Below are 16,666 nucleotides of genomic sequence, written 5' to 3' on the forward strand. Positions count from 1 at the left end.
GTCCAGACGTTACATCCCCCCTTTCGGTCGTTGTTGTTCTTTCTATGGACACCAGCGAGCGACGTTGAAGGTGTAGAAAGATCAGACACACCACTGGCACACAAGGCTGGAAGGCTGTGATGGGCTCTGGTTGTATGTGTCTCCTGGAGTGGTGGTCGTTCCATTGCGGTTGATGTAGACAGTAGACAAGCTCAGGTCTCTGAGCTGGTGTTGTGTGAGTGGTCAGAAGCTTCTACTTCTGAGTACTCCTCAGGTAAGAACTGTTCAAGGAGCTATCTTACTAGCGTTAGAAGCTCCTGCAGGTCCGATGCAGGCGTGTCCAGTCGTCCTTGTGCTGCCTGCTGTTGGAGATCCTGCTGTGTCTGCAGGAAGAGGATGCTCCCATCCCTGGCTTCTCCCTGTGGTAGGTCTGGTACCTGGGTCTGTCTGAATTAATCCTTCTCCTTCCTGCAGCTGCAGAGGATTTCAGGAAATTGGCTGATAAGGTGTCAAGCAGAAGGCTTTGGCTTCCCCTCTGTACCTCTGTGCTTGGCTGGGGGAGGTTCTTCTGCTGACTCCATGCAGTGAAGTGAGATGTTTCTCCTGCAGTGGTTCTGTTTGCTGCAGGTAAGAGAGTCTCAGTTCTCTTTTCTTCTGTGTCTCTATTCTGTCAGGGTCCTTGTGTCTGTCCCGAGCCTCCATCTCTAGCTGGTCTATGTGGCTTTTAGCATGCATCAGCTCCTTGTGAGTCTCTGTGATCTGGAGTTTGAGGTTGTTCACCTCCTGTTTCAAAACAGCGAGGATGTGGGCCAAGAAGAAGTTGACTTCAGTCAGATCATTGTGATCACACCTCTGGTTTGAATCATCTGCCTTTACTTCTCTTCCATCTTTGTCCAGTTGCTTTTGGCTCTGGTGCCGTAATTGCTCAGCAGCACTGGTTAGGAGGGTGTTCCTCACGACACATAGCCAGTCCTTTTGGTCTGCCATCTGGGCAGTTAGGCTGAGCATCTGCAACATTTAGGCACGCTTGTGGTGAGAGTAAGGGCAAGAGACTACTGCAAGATCAAACAGAATTTAGGGCTAAAGGCACAGTGAGCAGCCAGGTGTATAAAATACAGCTAGCTTTAATAAATGACTTAAGATGGTTCTTGTGGTCAGATTATTTCTTAGTATTTCTTACTGATGGCTCACAACAGGCTTGACCTCCGAACAAATGGAAAAGAGAAAGAGAGAGGAAGAGGAGAGTTTTACTATTAGATTGTGCTTATTAGTGGTGCTCAAAATTATGCCATAGCAATCATTCGGATTCCTTTGTAACTGGCTCATAAAATTGAAGCAACTGTTGTAAATAAACAAAATCAAGAAGGAGAGTATGTCTAGTTGCTTGTGGTTATATTGGGAAATTAAACCACACAAAACTAAACAGGAAAATGTAAATAAATCACATAGATGAAAGAAATACTAGTAAAAACAAATAGCTGACTGCTATTATAATTAAAACCAATAAAATATTTAAAGAAGTGATTAAAACAGCAGAATGACCTGGTATTGGGAATAGTCAATAGCACTAGTGATTAACAATTAGATTAGCTTTGGAAATCATCCTATAGTTGGTCACAGCTGCAGCGTGTTCAGGACCACACCATGTGTGTGTCCCTCCCAGAAGTTTAGTCAACGTGTTATTGAAATATCTCAATAAATCCTAGAATTCTTCTTTAGTTAAACAGTTTACATGTAATTAAATTTAGATTTAATCACCCTAGTAACTGCAGATTTAGCTGAACAGTGTTCAGGGAGAAATGCACCTAAGTGCAGGTGAAATTAGCTGAGAAGAATTAAAGGTAAGGAAAGAAAGAAATCAGAAAACCAGGAATGTGGTTAAGGGAAATTGGTTTAGATCAGTTCACACTGCATACACACAAGCTATAGTTAAAGGCTTCACGTAAATGATGCTAACCACTAACTGTAGAAGCTATTAGTTAGCTTAGCCTGAGGTGCAGGGCTGCTAGGTGAGGTTAGCTTAGCCACCTAGCCTGGTTTGTTTACAATATGGCATCACAGGGTGATGAGTTAGCACTTCCTGTGACAAGTCGTTGTCATGGGAACCAATGCACATTTGGGCAATTCAAACAGTTTATTGAGACTGTCTGCTCATTTCAAACAAGTTACGTATAGAGTTAAAATGTGACGCTTATACTTTCAGATTTTCAAAAACTTGATATTACATTCAGTAAAATGCAAATATGTTTTGGCATTTGCAAATTTTACTCATGTAAACTCTTCTCTCTACTTTAAACAACGTCTTGTACTTGTTTAAAGGGTAATTACACAGTTTGCTGTAAGTCAAAGCTTGTTTAAGCATATATAGTTAAGTCCGTCTTGTGCATGAATACTGATGTTCCTTTCAGCGAGTGAAACACAGTTTTGGTCAAAAGGTAGCTATGCTTGTAGGTGCAGGCAAAGTTTAGATGAATGACATCAATCTTAACTATAACAGGGGAGCATTACCCAAATCTACATTTATATAACACTGTACTGAGATTCATTCATCAGAAACAGGTTAAGCAATACTGCAATTGGTATTTCTCCAACCAAAGCAGAATAATCAATTCTGGTACAGTTTACATGCCGCTGAGCTGAGATTCCTTCGTCAACACAGGCTTACGCTCTAATACTGAGATTAGGATTTCTTCGCTAAAATCAGATTAACTTTACACTGATACCATTTGAACATATGCTAAAATGTGTCAAGAGTAGACTCTTTCAGTTACAGTAGAGATGTCAATTCAAGCCATCACTTTATCAGCATCTAACAAGCCAGCAATTAGTGACCAAAATGCGCATCGTCTGACATATTCTGACTGGAATTATCAAATGCACACTTTTAAATTGACAGTGGTTTAAGCTCATAACCTTTGTTTATTCATGCCCCGAATTCTCCACCATTTGTAGCAAATTAGCTCAAAATAAATATGAATAATTAATCATAACTAGTTATAATTAATTATTAATATTTTAATCAGTCAATAAAATTAACTTAATGTAATAAAATTAATATTACAATCAATTAACCTGTTGTTCAATGAACACACAGTGTTAATTGTTTATTAACTAAGAAATGTTCATTTCCAGGTTATGGGAAATAACAATCTTATTCTACTAAAAGCCTGTAGTCAGGACCGACATGAATAGGGACTCCCGTACATGAGCGCAAAACACGGACAACCTTACGTGTGACATGAACAAGACTTTATTAACTAGACTAAACACTTAAACTACTCTAACATTCACACACATACATGCATACAGTTTACCAAGAGAGAGAGAGAAAGCAGAGTACAGGAAGCAAGAAGTTACAGCATAGTTGGACATTCAGCAGATCAACAGCCTTGAGCAAACCATCAGTTTAGTTTTAACAGGCCCTTCTTTAAAAGGGGTAAGGATACTCAATGTATCCGATAATGAGACTAAGTTTGATACTTGCATGTCTCTCCAAGTTGAATTAAAACTGTCCTGATGCAATTTGTGGAGGCTCCCGTTGAATCTTTGCTGATATTTTCTTGACGAAAGAGAACCGGCTGGATTCAGAGGATCTTTGGTGAATGGAAGGTCTAGGCCGAGGCCTGGCACAAGCTTGGGGTTCCTTAGAAGCTTCTAGCTTCTTAAAGCATCATCTTGACGTCAGCATTCATCAGTAAAAGAGAAGAAGAGGAGGAAGAGCAGGAAGAGAAAGGTTTTATCTTGTGATCCATGAATATAAGGGGTGGAGACATCACACCCTCTTAAGGTGTCTGAGCCAATAAGGAGTTCCCCCCTCGGAGGGAAGTTTTACGAGTCTTTGTTCTGTAGCAAGATATTAGCATAAGACACTGGATTGGATGTTTGAGAGAAGAACCCTCTAGATTCTTATAATACTAATGTGTCACAGAGTTAGTAACATGTAACATAAATTACCAAATAGGAAATGAAAGTTGGAGTCCGTAGATACCAAGCATGCTGCCAATGTGATCTCAGTTAACTATACATTTGCAACTATGGAACATTAATACCAAAATAGTTCAAAAGAGAGAATTAATACATAGAATAAAGCCTATAAAAGGAAAGTCATGAGATGGGAAACTTGGATACATGTTTATACATTTCCCAAGTGGTTATATAGAGAATACGTAAGATTAAGAGAGTTTATTTGTCCTTCTCAGGAAGGATGAGTCACTAGTCTCTACAGCATTCTTATGGATCATAAAAGTACCATATAACTGTAACAGGACACCTTGTTGTGCCTGTGTGCTAGCTACACTTGGGATGTTGGTTGCAGTTTTAGGGGGATGAGTTCAGAGAACTTTGATAGGGAGAGTGAGTTTATGGGTAATTCATTAAATACAATGAATAATTGTGTGGCTGATTGGTCCAGACGTTACAATATAATGTATTTTTTAAATTTATTTTATAATTTAAATTATTTAATATCATTTGCATATATATAATGTATTTTATAATGTATTTATTAAATTTATTTGATCATTTAAATAATCAAATAATTTATTTAATATCATTTGCATATACATATATTTATTTTATATATTTTTAATTAAATTTTAATTTAATACATTTATTTTTATTTATTTATTTAATTTATTTATTTATTATTAATTAATTTATTTCTTTAAATAATTTATCTAATAGAATTTATATATATACATATTTAACAGATATAACAGATATTATATATATAATTATAATTTATTTTATCATTTATATAATTTAATTAATAGAATTTGCATATATATATATATATATATATATATATATATATACATATATATATATGCAAATTCTATTAATTAAATTATATAAATGATGTATTTTATCATTTAAATAATTAAATTATTTATTTAATATAATTTGCATATACATATAATTTATTTTATATATATTTTAATTGATTTTAATTTAAAACATTTATTTTAATTTTATTTATTTATTTATTATTAATGAATTTATTTATTTAAATAATTTATCTAATATAATTTGCATATATATTTAACAGATAACATATATATATATATATATATATATATATATATATATATATATATATATATATATATATATATATATCTTTTTTATTTATTTATTTATTTTATAATTTAAATAATTTGTTAAATAGAATTAATAGGCCTAAACAGATATTTGATGCTTCATTAAAGAAGCATCAGAAGACTCTGTTCTATTTTTAATGTGTATGTAGGTTAGTGTGGTTACACTGACACTTTTTGCTGCTTACACTTGCACAATTTGGGTCATTGTACACTCGACGCGCCAGAAGTATTTGGATTGGGTTTCCGCCAGAATCCCGGATCATTAGAATCCATGTCGTGTTTTCCATCCGCCCGCAGTGTGTCTGTGGAAATAGAATGAGCTGGATGTAATGTGACACTGGAACAGACAGAGCTGCTGCTGCTCTCAGATCATGAGAGAACTCAACACACTTCAACAGCGCAGCGGATACTGTCACTCATCCTCCGGTGGGATTTAACCGGTAAGCCCGTTTGTGCCTTATTCAGCTGCTTCGGGATGGTTTTGTTCTGGGCTCTGAGAGAGTTTATCTCCATCCTGCGGGATCTGGCCGGGACTCCGGTGCGCGAGCTCCCGGTGTTCTGACGGTGCGCGCGCGTGTGCGGTCAAGATTCAAGCGGGATCGCGATGCGCCGTGATTCGGATCATTAATTCAGCTTCAGTCGTCTCGATTCGGATGATTTATCTATGTTTAGATGATTCGGGTGATTCATTCTACTTGGTTCGCGCGATTATTCGGGTGTTCTGCACACATGGTTGCACTGATGCGCGTTTGTTTCATTCATAAAATCCCGAATATTGTGCTGCATTTGTTGAATGTTTGTGGTTGTTTTTGCTCACACTTTACATTGCAGTTCTGATTTTATTCTTTTACTTATTTTTGCACAAATAACAAAAATGAATATTATAAAAAAAATACTTTTTTTTTTTTTTTTTTGTAGGGCTGCTTGCAATTACACATTATTACAATAACATTGGTATTTTTATTGGTTGATTTATTTGAATACGGACAGTAAAAACATGATTCCACCCAAAAATAATAATGCATTGTATAGAGAATTAAACATATGCTAATTTGCATCTCACCTTTGGTTAACAATTTTAACTAATATAATACTTAAGTCAATGACGTGACTGGTCTTTTTTTGTTGTTCAAAGGCCTTAATAATAAAAAAACAAAGATATTACATCCAAAGTATGTACAACTAGATCTCTTTTATTAAATCCTAAAGGTTTTAATTATATTTTGCTTCATATAAAGGTATTTTAAAGATTTTGAAGTGTCGAAAGGTCATTCGGTTTAACCGTCCAAAGGCCAATACGGCCATTTCATTTGTGATTAAAATATCTTAAAATGTAATAAATGTATATATTTTTTATTCTGGCATGATTTTATAACATCATATATCAATGGTATTAAAATTATGTGTAGAAGTCGTTGCTTTGTTATGAGAAAGAATGTCCAGAAAAAGAATTCATTGATGTCATTTGGAGTAACCAATATAAAGGAACCATTACGGATCAAGTCATGCGGTCAATATCATGTGACAGGATATGACATCATTCAGACACCTGCAAAGGATCACATGGTTGTGAAGCAAAGTAACTAACTCTCTTTTAACTATTTGATAAATTCATGTTTTCTCTTGTTCATACGCATGTCCCGAAACATCAGGTCATTCGGTGCAACCGCTATAAAACATGGAAAATTTTGTAATATTTTACTAAGTATAAAACTATTTGATCATCCTTTTGCTAGATAGCTAGATATCAGCCTGTTAGCATTGTTTGAAAATGTCGTCATTCGGTATAACCAAAAATGTCATTCGGTAAAACCGAAATTTTGGATAAACCAAATGACTTTTTTGGTGACAAATTTTGTCCCTTCGGTAAAAAAATTACAAAATCAATGTTAATTGATTATAAAAACCACATAATATCATTGTAACACTTAATGAAACTTCAAAATGAATTATATCTCCATTATGTTTTTTAAAAACTTTTTTCGCCAATGACCCATACACATGCACACACCTAATAAGAGAGAAGAAAATGCTAACTTTTTGTCACTACCATAATAATTACTTTTATTTTTCTTAAAGTGAAAACAAAAATGTCATTATTTGAATTATTGAGCATGAAAACTGTTCATAAATGTGTTTTTGTGGTTGTAAAGCAGGTGTGTGTGTGTGTGAAGATGCTGCTGTTTCATGCCTTGATGCAAAAACAACAAGAACCTAAAAACAGAAAATAGAGGTTCTTGTGAACCATTATAGATCTCTGTGTGTGTGTGTGTGTGTGTGTGTGTGTGTTCATGGAGGTATTTCTCTAGTTGAGTCATTGACCAGCCCTTAAATTCCACTTTGCAGAGTGGACTTTAGTCACAGTGTACTGTGAGTTGCATAATGCTCTATGTGTTCTATTGCGGTTTATGCATAATTAAAAACGAACTCAGACGTGATTCTTGGTAGCAGGGTTTTGCTCGGAGAAACGAGAGTGATGTAAGTGAAGTGCAAGCTCTGATCGCTCTCGTGTGTCTCTGGTGTGTTTATAAACTCACTGTCCAGAAGCAGGAAGAGCAGACATGAATCTGAGGAGGGATTTCATGTCCTTGCTCCTGGATGGGCCCCAGAGAGTGTGTTGTGAGGGGGTCGTCTGTCCTATTCAGCTGTAGATGTAGACGCAGCAGCCAGTGGACAAAAGACACACTGACACAGAGCAGTGTTTGTAGCACGTGTGTGAAGCATCATTTGTTAACTCTGCTTTCAGTCTTGATGGACACTGCTGTGAGGCTTTATAAAGTCGAGAGGGAGACGGGATGGTGCTGTGGTTCCCAAACTGGGGTACGCGAACAAAGTTTTGCCGTTTTTTTAAACCGAGCATGTAATTCTAATAGGAGTGTGAATCTTTTGGTACCTCACGATCGAGTGATTTTGATTTGATATATGCATAGATTTGATTCTAGTTCACCGTTTTGTGTTACTTGACTGTGGTAGACAGATTAATAGGTCTTTAAGAAAAATTAAATCTGAAATAAATTAAATTTGAACCTTGAAATTTATCTGTTTTTTCTTCTCATTTTAGTCAGCTCAATATTATAAAACAAATGCAATCATTACACACATGACTGTCTTCTGTAATAAAGCAAGGCAGGCAATTTTATTTTATATTTAATATTAAAAACAGGACAAAATAAGCAAATTACAAACAATAGGACAAATACAATAGAAAACAATTATTTAGAAATTAGGTGCAGTAGCCTAGGTTTAACGTCTTAAATACTACAGAAATTGTATAATCAAATGTAAAAATAAAATCACGCAGTTGATTCATATTAAAGATACAAAAGTGATTCAGTCAAAAAGTGTGATTTTTAAAAAGAAATTAACATTAAGGAAACTGACAGCAACAGTTTATTAGGCTGCTGTCCCTTTAAGAATGAATGCACGGATCTAATATACTGATACACGTCTGATTTTCTTCTAACTGTTTACATTCGTGTAGGACATAACAGACTGTGTTTACGTGAATACTGCACACGATGTGCATTTTCACATAATTTGTGTGTGTATTTGTCCATGTAAGCGCTATAGGCTGTAAAAGAGAACTGAATTCGGGGTCGCATGCATCTGTGTGTCCGTCACCGCATTGAGGCCTTTTCCGTTGCTTATTGTGATTAAAAACACTCTAACTTGTCAATAACTTTAAGTAGTACTGCGACGTTAAAGAAGCATAACACTTTAGAAAATCAATTTTTGAAATTTGATGCGAATCAGTAGAAGATAGAATGGTGATTCATATGTGAATAGATTTTTTTTCGCCCACCTATTTTGCAATTAAATAATAGTTCCAACGAAAGCCACAGCAGAACTGTTGTGCATCTCTAAGCAACACACAGCATTGTTTCATTATTGAACGAATCTGCGGCTTTGAACGAATCAGAAGAGTCAGTGATTCAATTACATATTCATAAAAGCCACTTGATTCGTTACTGAATGAATCATGACTCACTCATTAAGACAGTGACCTGCTGCCACCTACAGACAGATTTAGTTTAATGTTTTGTAAAGTATCGCTTCGTTTTTTACCCTCATTTCATATTTCTCTATAGATTTTTTTTAAAATTTAAAACATCTCATAACATTATTTATGAGCAGCATTAAACAGTGTGTAAATACATCTAGATGCAGATCATCAGAGAAGAGATGTCGCTGCAAGAGGAAGGGAAGTTATTCTGATTATAGATTACTAGGCACATGAATTTAAAACCATAATGATGCAGACGGATAAATCACTTAGAATAAATACTGCAATATTCCATTAAAAAATTCATGTGGACTTTAAGGCTACAGCTTTACTGAACTCATATTAACCAGAAGGATGGCTGTTTGTGTGTGTTATGTTCGCTGTGTTTTGGGTGTGTAATCTCCGTTGAGATAATCTATCTTGCTCCGCTGTGATGAGACGCCTGCAAGTCGGTCTACATCAAACACACACACACACACACACACACACACACACACACACACACACACACACACACACACATACACACACACAGAGGTCAGGTCAGATGGCTAGCAAACACCCAACGTTAGATCTGTGGAAAGGTCACTGACCTCTGGCTTCATCCAAAATCACATCCGTTTGCACAGATGCCACACAAACACACAGTATCCTAGTTAATTATGATTTCCTAAAGATGTTTATTTGCCTCACAACACATGAATACATAGAGTAAATTAGGCTTCTCTCCTGTATGATTTCATACGAGAACTGTACATGATTTATGAGCTTCTACATCTTTTGACCTCCTAACTGAACTCCTTTCCACAAATTGATCATAGAAATAAAAACAGTATAAATAAAAATGAATAACAGTTTTCTCTTAGTTTATTATGTGCAAACAATAAGTGCAAGTACTCTCTCCATATTCAAAATACAAATAGAGATGAAATATTTCTTCAAGCATGATACAGAGCTAAGAGATGGATACAACTACTCAGGCCAGCCTAAGAAAGCTTTCATATTGGGAGATGTTTACATGCGTCAGGGAGCTGCTTTTAAACTGCAGGGTATTGAAATCGCGTTTGAATGTGCACTCGCGTTTTACTTTCGCTTTCTATTTCATGATCGTGCATACTCTGTTAATAGGGAGCAGATGTGCTGAGCGCGCGTTGTATTTGTCAGATGCTTATGCCGCCTTTATGTACTATCAGAAATTTCATAATTCTCACTTCTTAAAGGAGCAATATGTAAGATTTTTTCAGTAAAATATCCAAAAAACACAAGGCCAGTGTTAAATATTTTGTTCACTTGAGTACTTACAATATCCCAAATGTTTCCTACTATTTGTAAATCGTGAGAAAATTGCAATTTTAACCAAGGCTCCGGGACGTGTGACGAGTCGCCTGTCAATGGCGTCATACCCGCGTTACCCTCGGTTTCCGGTTTGATTTTGTAGAAACCATGGAAAAACTTTGATATATTACACGTTTTAATAGACAAGGGAACAACTGTTTTGATATATTTACAGACAGAAAACTAATTATTGTTATATAGCTCAACACGTTTAGTCTTATTGTTTAAATTTAATTTTCTTGATTTTTTTTGCGCCATGTTTTACCATGCCTCAGAGAAAAACACTATTTTGTGAAGTAGCTAACATAGCATAATCAGATGCAGCTTTATTTTTAGTAACAGTAATACAGCATTTTTTCCATCATACAATACGTTTTAAAATGAATTGCATGTCACTTATCAACACAACCCATCCAGCATTTAATCTGATATTGTAAAATGGATCTATCTTACTGCAGTGTGTAACAGTGTCTCACAGCAGCCGCCGAGCGAACGCACAGAGTAACGTTATAACATCATTTTCAACACTCTCAAATATATCTAATATGATAAACAGAGCTGCGTTACCTCATACTAATGACCGGAAAAGCGGTAGTGGCGCCTGCGACTGTGACATAATAAAAGTCCTGCTCGTGAGGCGTGTGTTGATCAATCGCTCCAGCTCCTCGTTCAGCTCCACAACACTCGCTCCTGCTCTGCTTCATACTACAGTAACATTAATAACCTCATCCATGAGCATGATTTCTTCCCGAGCCCTATCCCGATTGTTTCCACCGGCTGTGATGTCCCAAGATTCCACGCTCAAACTTGCCATCATCAAGCTACGCCTTTGTTTTGAATAGGCCTCTAGCGACCTCTAGCGGACATAAATCTTACATACTCCACCTTTAAGTCGTGATTACGAGCTCATCGCATTCAAATTTGAAATGGGAGGGCGTTAATGTGCCATTTTTAACTAGGAAACTCATGTTTACAATAATATCAAGAGCACATGAAGGCAGCATTAGGCTCTGTTGTGCAACGAACCCTCTGCCATGGTCTTGTCAGTCATCCCATCACATGATTCGTGAACTCTGATTCCTGCTGCACTATGTACGACTCTGCAGCTCGTGTTGATGAGCTGGATGAGATTGAAGTGACCGTTATCCAACTGAATTAAATGTTTTCTATTTCTATGAAAAGCAAAACGTAAATGTAGCGGTGGCATATTCTATCCCAATTTCACCCTCACACTCAGTCATGGCAATATTGTGATTTTCAGCTTTTCACATCTCAGCTTTTCACGTCTCGTCACATTTTAATCTCGCGAGATGTCGTGGCACGAGATCTCGTCACACCCCTAGTGGTAATGATATATGTCGTCATACCACCCAGTCCTATTCTGCAGTCCATCAGCACACATTGGCTGAGCTGTGACTCTGTGCACTCAGCCAAATGAGATTGATACACCAGATCTGTCAGGAAAATTGAGAAGAAATGCCAAGCCGGTGTCTGAGTGCACCGGATCCAGCTAATGGGTTCCAGAGAGACTGATATAACAGACCTTTAAGAGCTTGTCCTGCAATCACTACACATTTACATCATAGAAAGATTATCCTTTTATACAATTAATAATCCGTTGTTGGTACAATAACTGTCATTATACAGATATAAAATATGTTGTGTATATATGCTATTATTATTACTATTAGTATTATTAAATATCATTACTGCACTAAATAAATAGAAAAAAATCATAAAAATATTATTGTACAATATAAAAATAATAACAGTTATTCTTAATGATATATACAACTGCACTATGAAATAATGGACTATTTTTCATAAACATTTGCATAATAAAAAAGTATTGTTTTAATAAATCGTAAAGATATGGTAAATATTAGTATATGGTATTTTTATTTCACAGTACAAAAGTAATATTACAGCAGTAATTATTTCTTGTCTATTTCTTTACATCCACATTTTAAATCCTCAAGAAATTGAGCATGTTTTATGTGCTCATGGTTCATTTCAGCAAATGGACATGAATGGTATCTCAGAACCCTTATCCAAAAAGAGCCAGAAAAGTCCTGTTTTCATGTTCTTACCTGTAAACTTACTGACGTGGGTTGAGATCATTCAGTCAACCTCTCAATGACGTGAGGAGGACGTTACTCAGTCGCGTGACGTAATGTGTTTGCTGTCCTCCAACAGCATGAGTCTCTGTTGAACTTCTGAAAACAAGAGTGATTTTATCTGTTATGCAGCCGAAGAGAGGCTGCGGTGTTTTCAGTCTATGAGTCAGTACAAAACCGCTCGCAAAACAAGCACTTATCAGCTGCCGAGCAGAGGTCAGTGTGTTTTTAACTTTGTGCTCATGTGCTCTGATGTAATTGGACAGAATGTTAAATATGGAGACTCACGGATGCTTCCTCAGTTAGACACACAGATGATTTTGGATGAGAATTATAAGAAATTTCTGGTTCCTTAATTATTTAATTAACAATTATTATAGTATGTTTTGTTGCTCCATCCCTTCATAAGGGCTTACCAAAAATGACTTAAATAAAGTAGCTTGTACTTAATTTGGTTGCCCCATTTATTCTGAAAGAGATAGTTCACCCAAAAATTAAAACAAATGAAAAAGAAGATTTTTGTCTGTGCATTGGACAACTTTCTAAAAATATATTATTTTTTGTGCTCCATAGACAAAATCAAAAAGGTTTAGAACAAAATGATGGCAAAATGATAATTTTTGGGTGAACTGTCCCTTTAAGCAGGAACTTATTTAGCATCTTATATGCTTGTAAAATATATCTGTAATATGGCAAGCAATGTTTATCTTTATTTATCCAGTAAATTATCTTCAAATGTATTAAACGAAAATATGAATCAGATTGACATGAGACAGTTCATGTTTCAAACTCTTTGCTTCGTATAATATCAACAGGAGGAATGTTCTTAATCTACTGAAATATGATGCATAAATAATCATGAACTGTATTAAATGACATTTGAATATTCATACTAACTATATGTAAATTTGACAGGGGCAACAAATAAATACTAGCACTACAACTTTGATATTGACTTGAATGTGACACCAAATGTGAAAGTGCATTCAGGATCCCAGAGGGTCATAAAATGTCTTAAATTTCCTTTTTTATCAAATTTAAGGTCATAAAAAGTCGAATTTAAAAGGTTACATTTGGGGACATCCCTTAAAAGTGGATAAGAGTGGACATTAATCCTGTTATCAGCATGATCACAGAGGGTTTTTTCACAGCCTACCTGACTGAAAGAGCTCATTAATATGCAGGTCATTAGAGGTCATTATGCGAATCTTTTGTCTTCTCAGGTGTGAATCACAGCATTATTCATGATGATTCACACCTTCATGCATACTATGCTTCTTGACAAGAAGTGTCTTTAGAAAATTTTAATCTCTCTATTGTTTTATATGAACGAGTGGGCAGGATAATTTTTACATCATTTTGAAGCAAAAACTCTAGTCTACAACCTCTAACACCCAGAAGTCATGTGAACACAGATTTATTTATTTTTTTGGCCTTATTTCAGTGACTTAAGTCTTTTGTTTTTTCAATAACCACGCATAAACGTTATTCCTTCAAAAATACAAACATGTACATACATGTTCCTCACATATTATTGTAGCCTAGTTTGTGCTGAATACAGTGTAATGACACTTTTGTCATTAATATGTTTATGAACAACTGAAAAAAAGCACAAATGTCAGGACATGTCAAAACTTCTCAAGGCCCCAAAAATCCTCAGACCCCAGAGGGTTAAAAGCTGAAATGTGAAGTTTTTGTCAAACTTGTAGGAATAAAATAAGAGCAAATAAGCAAATTTATAAGGATAGCACACATAAATACAATAGAATAAAGATACAAATTAAATAAATTGCTTTAAGTTTTTCAGGTAGGTTTAACAGCACTATCCAATAGATCCAATATACTGTTACACATGCATTTTCTTTCTGTTTAAGTTCACTTAAGACACTACAGATTGCGTTTATGTGAATACTCGGCAAGATGGACATTTGAGAATATTTTTGAGTATATTTGACCATTTAAGCATAACAAGCCGTGAAAAACAAATCAAATTGGCACTCACAAGCTGTTTGAGAGGCGTCTTTATGTGTGTAAATGTAAATGTGTGAAACGTGTAATAGTTGTAACTTCTTCCTGAGTCTCTCCATCAGTGTTGACTCTGGTTTGAACAATGTAAGGCTGAACACTTTCCTCATTTTGACTGCGTGAGATTCTCAAGCTTTGTTGTTGTTGAGCTGTTAAAGCTCCGCCCTCTTCTGGAAAGGGGGCGGGGAGCAGCAGCTCATTTGCATTTAAAGGGACACACACAAAAACGGTGTGTTTTTGCTCACACGCAAGCTATAATGAATGATCATTTACACAGTCTTTTTATGGTTTAGGATGCTACCATAAACATTGACCTGTCTTCCACAATACAGTATTATTTGTGCAGGTCATAAAAAATGCCTTCAATTTGATTTTATAAACCCTGCAGATAGCCTGTGCACGGTAGTTTAGATCTGTCTGTAAGCTGAAAGAGACTGTTTTTCAGCTTGACAGTGTAATATATCATGGTTTGAGAAGTTTTGGGGGCATTTGCTGGTCACTGACTGGATGTGTGAGAGGGTGAAGGGTGTGTGTCTGCACATGCAGTGTTTGATCTTCACGTCTGTGATCTTCCATCACAAATCCTGAGTGTCTGCAGACTGCTGACATGATGATGTCACGCCTGACTGCGTCTTCATCACAATGAAATGGAAGCGTTCCAGTGCGGTGAACACCAGCAGATCAGAGTTATTACTTTCCTTCCAGGTGAACGTGTGTCCTGATACTGAGAGATGATCGTCTGGAGCTTGTGCTCAAACACTCTTGGATGTTTCATCTGTGTGTGTGTGTGTGTGTGTGTGTGTGTGTGTGTGTTGACAAAAAGCAGAATAAACAGCCAGAGATCTTTTTCTCAGCAAGGGAGGAGCTGTTTTCATCTCTCCTCAATGATCAATGATTGAGGTGCCAAAGCTCATAAAATGAGGGAATGAAGCAATGGGAGGAGAAGGAAACAGGAGGAGGATGAAAGTTAGTCGCTTATGAGATCAGGACCACAAAGGCATCCTGTGATTGTTCACACTCATCTCTCTCTCATGATTCAAGATGCTTGTGATTAAAATCACTTACGTAGCCAAAGCAGTGTTATGATACTGATTTATAACGCAGATAGATCTGACTCTGAAGTCTGATTGGCTGAGCTGCGTTTGAAGCTGTAGTATAATAGCTGGTTATCGCATTCGGTTATAAGTTCATACAACAAATGTAAATAGCCTAAGGTTAAACTACACAATCTTTACATGTGTTTAGCACCCATACAGAAAGAAGTTCTCTCTCTGTTGGAGCAGAAATCAGTCTGGATCTGAATCAGGGTGAGTCTGTCGTATTTCACTGCCATCTTAAACAAGTTTATCAGTATGAAGAAATCAGACGCTCGCATAGAGAAACATCTGGTCAAATATGAATATAGCCAAATGAAGTCTAACATGAGCGATGTTGCTGTGCTGATTTAGACAGGGTTATTATTGTTAACTAAAACTAAATCCATTTTCATTACTTGAAACAAAATAAACATTAACTGAAATAAAAAATAAATAAATTTTTGTTTTATTTTATCTGGTTGCCAAGGCAACATTTATAATTATAATTTACAATTATTGTAATATTATTATTATATATTATAATATATTAATCTCCAAATTAATGTAGAAACAATTTAAAGACAGCTTTAAACATTAATTATAGACATTCAACATTACAGTTTAACTAACTATGACAAAAAATTGCATTAAATATTTTTTAATGCAATTAACGTAAAAAAAATTGAATGGCATGCATTAATTGCGTTAAATATTTTTTACACGATTAAACTGAAAAATTAATCATGCATTACTTGACAGCACTACTTGAAATAAAATAAACATTAACTGAAATAAAAAATGTATATAAAAACTTTTTATTTCAGCTATCATTTTCATTATCATTTTCGTTTAGTTTAAAACTTAACTATATAGACACTTAAAAAAGAAAAAAACTAATAAAAATGCACAACAAATTTACTAAAACTTTAACTAAAATAAAAATGAAATCAGGAAATAAATAAAATCTGCTTAAAAATATTAACAAAAACTAATATGGTACTAAAATACACTGCTGTTAGATCACGGTTTGAT

General features: G+C 35.5%; 2 protein-coding genes across 9 annotated transcripts in view; one reads left to right on the forward strand and one right to left on the reverse strand.

The window, feature by feature from the left end:
* polr3a (polymerase (RNA) III (DNA directed) polypeptide A) overlaps positions 1-12,926 on the reverse strand; it is a 59,414-nt gene extending 46,488 nt beyond the window's left edge. For 3 of the 6 annotated variants that reach the window (XR_010892748.1, XM_067369886.1, XM_067369880.1), the window contains exon 1: positions 3,464-4,387. The gene's annotated coding sequence lies outside the window, so the exon portion shown is untranslated. Of the gene's footprint in view, positions 1-3,463; positions 4,388-5,263; positions 5,381-12,506 lie in introns of those variants that run through there. The other 3 variants (XM_067369883.1, XM_067369884.1, XM_067369881.1) reach the window with 3 other exon arrangements.
* LOC137008073 (zinc finger MIZ domain-containing protein 1-like) overlaps positions 5,349-16,666 on the forward strand; it is a 56,501-nt gene continuing 45,183 nt past the window's right edge. For 2 of the 3 annotated variants that reach the window (XM_067369887.1, XM_067369890.1), the window contains exon 1: positions 5,349-5,518. The gene's annotated coding sequence lies outside the window, so the exon portion shown is untranslated. Of the gene's footprint in view, positions 5,519-15,644; positions 15,866-16,666 lie in introns of those variants that run through there. The other variant, XM_067369889.1, reaches the window with a different exon arrangement.

This window comes from Chanodichthys erythropterus, chromosome 19 (genome assembly GCF_024489055.1).
Source record: "Chanodichthys erythropterus isolate Z2021 chromosome 19, ASM2448905v1, whole genome shotgun sequence".
Lineage (NCBI taxonomy): Eukaryota > Metazoa > Chordata > Actinopteri > Cypriniformes > Xenocyprididae > Chanodichthys > Chanodichthys erythropterus.